Genomic DNA, 7,658 nt, shown 5'->3' with positions numbered 1-7,658 from the left:
TTTTAATCTGTATCTTTTTACCAGTAATAGGAATTGGTATTTATCCAGATTTTGTTCTCTCCCTATCCGTTGACAGGGTAGAGGCTCTCTTATCCAATTATTATCCTAAATAGGTTTGCTTTTTTTTACTCGTCTGCTCTATTAATGCAGAAATAAGTAAAAAAGTATATAATGCAGAAATAAGTAAAAAAGTATAATTAGATCTATCTCGAATTTTTGAGAACCCTTTGATAAGGCGTTCAAGGGGTTCTCAAATAAAACATAAAAGTAAAAACCTTCATTTCATGAAGGTTTTATTTTATGTAATCATTTAGGTGTTAATGTAAACGAACCATAACTATGTAAGCCTATTCCTAATAGATTTATACCAAAATAACAAATCCAAATTATAAGAAATCCTATCAAAGCTATAAGTGCAGAATTCGTACCCTTCCAATTTGGATTTGTTCTACTATGTAAATAAATTGCGAATATGGTCCAAGTAATAAATGCCCAAGTTTCCTTAGGATCCCAATTCCAATAGGATCCCCAGGCCTCATTAGCCCATACTGCTCCACAAAGAATACCTACGGTTAAAAGGGTAAATCCTAGGCTAATGACACGATAACTCCAAGAATCCAAACGCTCCGTTAATTGATATTTGTAATAATTTGGAAATGAAGGGACAGAGGTTCTTTTTAAAGCACTTCTTTTTGCATAAAAATATTTAATATCACTAAAGAAAAATGTTTTATTTAAAACATTTTTTTTCTTTTTAGAAAAGAAATGGAAATTATTTCGAAATCTAATGATTAGAATAGCGGCAGATAATAAGGATCCGCACAAAAGAGTTGCATAGCTTAATAACATCATACTGACATGCATCATTAACCACTGAGATTGTAGAGCAGGTACTAGTATCGTGGATTGATGCATTTCAGTTAAAAGACCCGATGTGGCAAAGCCTTGCGTTAAAATAGTACTTGGCGTAGTTATTGTGCTTAAATCATTTTTAGAGTTCTGTATTTTAGGAATGGTATGAAGAATATACAGGGCCCATGAAAGGAAGATCAATGACTCATATAAATTACTTAATGGAAAATGTCCCGAGGAAGCCCAACGAGAAACTAAGAATCCTGTTATAGAGAAAAAAGTAACTATCATTCCTTTTTCTGACGAATCGCGTAATCCTCCAAGTTCACGAACTAATAAGGTTATAAAATGAATCGTAATCACAATTGAAATCGTTGAGAAAGAGATATGAGTTAGTATATGTTCTAAAGTTGCAAATAGCATAAGGGGAAGGTCCCATTACAAAATTGTAAATTTCGAATTGATTTCTAATCTATTGTATTCTTTTTCAAGAATGCCGCCACTCGGATTCGAACCGAGATGCTTGAGCACTGCTTCCTAAGAGCAGCGTGTCTACCAATTTCACCATGGCGGCTAACTTCAAATAATAGGTAACTTAAAAGAATAATAGCTATTATCTTGGGAATCGTCGATATTGGGAAAGTCCATAAAATTTAGGAACATTAGAGTTTTCATTAAAATAGACTTCGTTTGGTAGTATCGTTTCCATTTTTTTTTTTTACAATAAACTCTTGCTTTGCCCAATAGAAACACAAACACTGCTTGAAAGAGTTGGAACTTCTTTTTTCTAACTTGCAATTATAGAACTAATTTTTTCTAATTAATTTCCCCTTTACATTTTGAAAATTCTTTCAATACAATGAAAAAAATCCAAAAGGGTTTCTATTTAATGATGAAATTAAAATAAAATGGATAAATAGAAAAGGCTTTTTGGATTTTTTAAAAATTTCTAGAATGAAAGTCTTTATGCTCTTATTAATAAGATTTACTAACCTTATGATTTTGGAGAAGATAGGTGGAAGTTGTAAGTCCTATTGTAAGAATACTCCACTTTTCATAATTTTCCTAATAGAATATGAGGATTCTATTAGGAAAATTATGAAAAGTTCATTGATAGGAAAAGAATACTTAGCACACAGTATACCAAACAAAACTTTTTTTTTCTTGTATATATAAGATAAGAGGGGTTTTTTGTTCTAAGAATATTGTACCGAGTAATTCGACACATAAAAGTACATTCAAAGAAGAATCCAAATTATTAAATAATTGGAATTCTTTTTTGATAAGTCAATTCATATTATTCCAAAATCTTATTATTTGTTTGTTGCCCAGAAAAACCCTTTGGTTTTGGATGCTCATTACCGCTCGAAAATGATCTTGATTTTACTAAAGAATAAGATTGTACTATGGAAAAATAAGTCTTTTTCTTCCAAATATTTTTACGAATACGCTTTTTTGACATTGAAGTACGTTTTTTTGGAACTGCCATTCAAAAAGGAAATTACTTTTTTCTAGTTGTATGTGAAAGACATCTATTGCTGCAAATCAATCCTTCTTTCTTCTTTTTATTAGTATTTATACTTAGATACTGAAAGATACTTAAATTTTGAATTATTTTTTACTTCATTTTGTCTAATGCGGATAAGACAACAAGAATTTTTTAACATTTTTTCTTTATATATTTTATACTTTTTTTTTAATAATATAGAATATATAGAAGGGTTTCTCATTTAAATCTATTTATATCTATTTATATATCAAGTATACTCCATATATAGATATATGGTATGGAAGCCTATCCCCCATATAAGATAAGACGGGGGGATAAAAAGAAGGGAAAATGAAAATAGTTAATTAAGTTCAGAATGGTATTCCATAAAGGAAAGGAATTCCAATCAAAACAAAAAATACTGAGTCTCTTAAACAAGACATTCTAAAACTTAGGTAATTTATAGTCATTAGAATTTTAGTTCTATATGAAGTAAGGACTATTCGATAATTTCTTATAAACATAGGTTTTCATTGGAATTCACTCAATCAGTTAATTATGGAACAAGAGAGCTGTTTCATCTTTGTTTTAAAGAAATATAAAAATGAATTATGAATAGAAAGTAAAATGATTCCACTTTTTTTTTTTTATTTTTATAAATATCTTTATTTAGTTAATAAAATAACTTCGTTACCTAGTTATTTTATTAACTTTTTTAATTTAACCAACTAAACCCATTCTTAATTTTTAATTATTTCAATGAGATAAATTTTGGAAAAATTAAGAATTTCAGTATTTTTTCTTATTCTTTTTATTTATTCTTTCAGAAAGAGATAAGAATTGGTTTGGTGAATCGGAAACAATTTTATAGAAAAATTGAAGTAAAAATTGAAGTAAAAATTGCAATTTCTTTTCTTATGGAACATACATATCAATATGCATGGGTAATCCCTCTTCTCCCACTTCCAGTTATTATGTCAATGGGATTTGGCCTTATTCTTATTCCGACAGCAACAAAAAATCTTCGTCGCATATGGGCTTTTCCTAGTGTTTTACTCTTAAGTATAGCTATGGTATTCTCAGTTCAACTGTCTATTCAACAAATAAATGGAAGTTCGATCTATCAATATCTATGGTCTTGGACCGTCAATAATGATTTTTCTTTAGAATTTGGATACTTGATTGACCCACTTACTTCTATTATGTTAATACTAATTACTACTGTAGGAATCCTGGTTCTTATTTATAGTGATGGTTATATGTCTCACGATGAAGGATATTTGAGATTTTTTGTTTATATAAGTTTTTTCAATACTTCCATGTTGGGATTGGTTACTAGCTCCAATTTGATACAAATTTATTTTTTTTGGGAACTCGTGGGAATGTGTTCTTATTTATTGATAGGCTTTTGGTTTACACGACCAATCGCAGCGAGTGCTTGTCAAAAAGCTTTTGTAACTAATCGTGTAGGGGATTTTGGTCTATTATTAGGAATTTTAGGTTTTTTTTGGATAACAGGTAGTTTAGAGTTTAGGGATTTGTTCAAAATAGCTAATAACTGGATTCCTAATAATGGAATTAACTCTTTACTTACTACTTTGTGTGCTTTTTTATTATTCCTTGGTGCAGTTGCGAAATCCGCACAATTCCCTCTTCACGTATGGTTACCCGATGCTATGGAAGGGCCCACTCCTATTTCGGCTCTTATACACGCAGCAACTATGGTTGCTGCGGGAATTTTTCTTCTAGCTCGACTTCTTCCTCTTTTCATATCTTTACCTTTGATAATGAGTTTTATTTCTTTAGTAGGTACAATAACACTATTCTTAGGAGCTACTTTAGCTCTTGCTCAGAGAGATATTAAAAGAAGCTTAGCCTATTCTACAATGTCTCAATTGGGTTATATGATGTTAGCTCTAGGTATAGGTTCTTATCAAGCTGCTTTATTCCATTTGATCACTCATGCTTATTCAAAAGCTTTATTGTTCTTGGGATCCGGATCCGTTATTCATTCAATGGAACCTCTTGTTGGATATTCACCAGATAAAAGTCAAAATATGGTTCTTATGGGCGGTTTAAGAAAATACATTCCAATCACAAGAACTACTTTTTTATGGGGTACACTTTCTCTTTGTGGTATTCCACCTCTTGCTTGCTTCTGGTCCAAAGATGAAATCCTTAGTAATAGTTGGTTGTATTCGCCCTTTTTTGGAATAATAGCCTCCTTTACTGCAGGATTAACTGCCTTTTATATGTTTCGGATATATTTACTTACATTTGATGGGTATTTGCGTGTTCATTTTCAAAATTACAGTAGCACTAAAGAGAGTTCCTTGTATTCAATATCCTTATGGGGAAAAAGGATACCCAAAGGAGTGAATAGGGATTTCGTTTTATCAACAACGAAGAGTGGAGTTTCTTTTTTTTCACAAAATATACCAAAAATTCAAGGTAATACAAGAAATAGGATAGGATCCTTTACTACGTCTTTTGGGGCTAAAAAAACTTTTGCCTATCCGCATGAAACGGGAAATACTATGTTATTTCCTCTTCTTATATTACTACTTTTCACTTTGTTCATTGGATTCATAGGAATCTCTTTTGATAATGGAGGAATTGGTAATGGAATAGCAGAGTTAACCATATTATCAAAGTGGTTAACTCCCTCAATAAACTTTACCCAGGAAAGTTCTAATTCTTTTGTAAATTCATATGAATTTATTACTAATGCAATTTCTTCTGTAAGTCTAGCTATCTTTGGTTTATTCATAGCATATATCTTCTATGGATCCGCTTATTCTTTTTTTCAGAATTTGGATTTAATAAACTCTTTTTACAAAGGAAATCCTAAAAAAGAATTTTTAGATCAAGTAAAAAAAAATATATACAGTTGGTCATATAATCGTGGTTATATAGATATTTTCTATACTAGGGTCTTTACCCTCGGTATAAGAGGGTTAACCGAACTCACGGAGTTTTTTGATAAGGGTGTTATTGATGGAATTACCAATGGAGTGGGTCTTGCTAGTTTTTGTATAGGAGAGGAAATTAAATATGTAGGGGGAGGTCGAATCTCGTCTTATTTATTCTTTTTTTTATGTTATGTATCTGTGTTTTTATTCTTTTTTCTTTCTTAAGTTAAGGAATTTACAACAAGTCTCTTGCAAAAATAACTATCCTATCCCCTTTCTACAATCTCTCTATATCCTTGTTACATAAGGTAAGTATTGTATAATAGTTCGGTTTTCCGCGATTTTTTCCATTCCTCTGTGTAAATACCCTAATATGGGTTCACAATCAATAACATCCTCACCATCGAGAGTAACGATCAGTCGAAGAACACCATGCATTGATGGGTGTTGAGGGCCCATATTGACTATCATGAGATCTTTTCTTGTAAGCGGTAGACTCATATCCTTTCTTCCTTAATTCATTATTCCATGAAAATGGATTATTCCATGAATTCCTCAAAGCGAGGCTCATCAAAATGAAAAATCTAAGACTACTATAAGACTACTAAAAAAATAATAAAACAAGAAAAAAATTTGAACGATTAAATTACTGCTCCCGAATATTCAACTGACCGATTAATTTCTTATAACGTACTCTATTTTTCTTTGCCAAATAAGCCAGCAAACGTCGACGTTTTCCCAAAAGTCTTCGTAGACCTCTTTCCGATGAAAAATCTTTTTTGTGTAATTCCAAATGTGAAGCAAGTCTCCGTATCTTATTGGTGAAACTGAATACTTGAAATTCAACAGAACCCCTGTTTTCTTCTTTTTCTTCTTTAACCATAAATCCAAAAATTTTTCTACCTCCTTTCTTTTTCATGTATTTTTCTGATCAGGAAAAATACAAAATTATGTCAGTTATTTTGAAGTTATTCTAATCTCGTACACACACAAATTTGCAATTATTCATCTACTACTGGAATTTGGATTTATTTTATCGATGCAAATTGGATTTGGATAGAAGGGTACATTCTTTCTAATATTTTAGATAGAAGAAATGTTTCTTCTATCTAAAATATTAGAAAGAATTTTGCTGATTTATTTATTGCTATATGCAATTTATGGAATTGATACACCATTTAATTGATATCATTTAGCAAAATGAAACACAGCATATGCATCCATCTTTTGGCTCGAGAATTTCACGGGATAGAGATATGGTATAAGAAATAGACTATTAAGTAACTCTAAATGAATTGTGGATACATCTGTATCCTTAACATACTGAAACGATTGTCATTATTCGTATCAAACCAATAGCGATTCATACAAGCTAAATCTTCTAATCAATGGTGGGCCAATAATGAATTTTTTTGCATATGTATTAAGACGCTTGGCCTGATTTCGAAATTGTCCAGAGTTTTATATGTTGTTTTCATTGCAAAATGATGGGTCTCCTTCCATAACTTTCCAATTACGAGTACGAGAATTGAAAGACATGAAAATTCTCAATTCTCTACGGCGTCTAGTAGATAGAAACAAGAAAATCAGAAGAATCTTTCTCTCTATTCACTATCATTCCGCGTCTTCGACTTCTATTAGTTTCTTTTCTTCTTTAATGCAATAGCTATAGTTTGATATAAGAATCCATTTCTCAAAGTAATGGAAACCATTCTCTTATAGGAAATGGTTCGAAAATCGCTATTCCACCTTTTAGGTATCGTGAAAAGTGATACCTGTGAAGATCGTGCATTTCAGTCAAATTCAGATCCGTTTTTCGAGTCCATGATATAATATAACCAAATTGGATAGATCTTCCACCTGTTTAGCTAAGAAAGAATAGATACAGAGGTGGATAATAGATCGATATGAAGATCATGAGCTGCCCCATAATGAAATCGCCAGTAGTCGCGAATATCTCCTTCTTCCCTAATCCAAGATTGGAGAAAGAAGATCTAAGAGGGACCTATGGAGAATGTAGTCAGAAATCCATAATAGAGTCCGACCACAACGACCGAATTAATTATCCTCATCGAGAAACTTAGACTACTAAATAGAAAAGATTTGAAAATCATGGCATGGGTCTCCTTTTTTTCTTTCTTTAGAGTTTTCTATATGCACAATTTCTCGATGTTTCGATGAGAATTTCTTGACTTTCCATATATAGAAAGAGATAGACTATAAATGACATCTCTTATGTCAATAAGACCAAAGGGATGGATATTAAATGATAGGAAGTGCTAGGAAGTGAAATAGAATGAAATAGAGCCACTTTGGGCTTCCCTATGAAATGAGGCATGGAACGGAGCCACTACGAAGAAATTATGGGAGTTACGAAAGAAGCTTCGGACTCATATTGTTCATGG

Source organism: Triticum urartu, unplaced genomic scaffold (genome assembly GCF_056163025.1).
Source record: "Triticum urartu cultivar PI428250 unplaced genomic scaffold, HENAU_Tu73 scaffold1, whole genome shotgun sequence".
Lineage (NCBI taxonomy): Eukaryota > Viridiplantae > Streptophyta > Magnoliopsida > Poales > Poaceae > Triticum > Triticum urartu.
Note: the sequence above shows the minus strand (reverse complement) of the source record.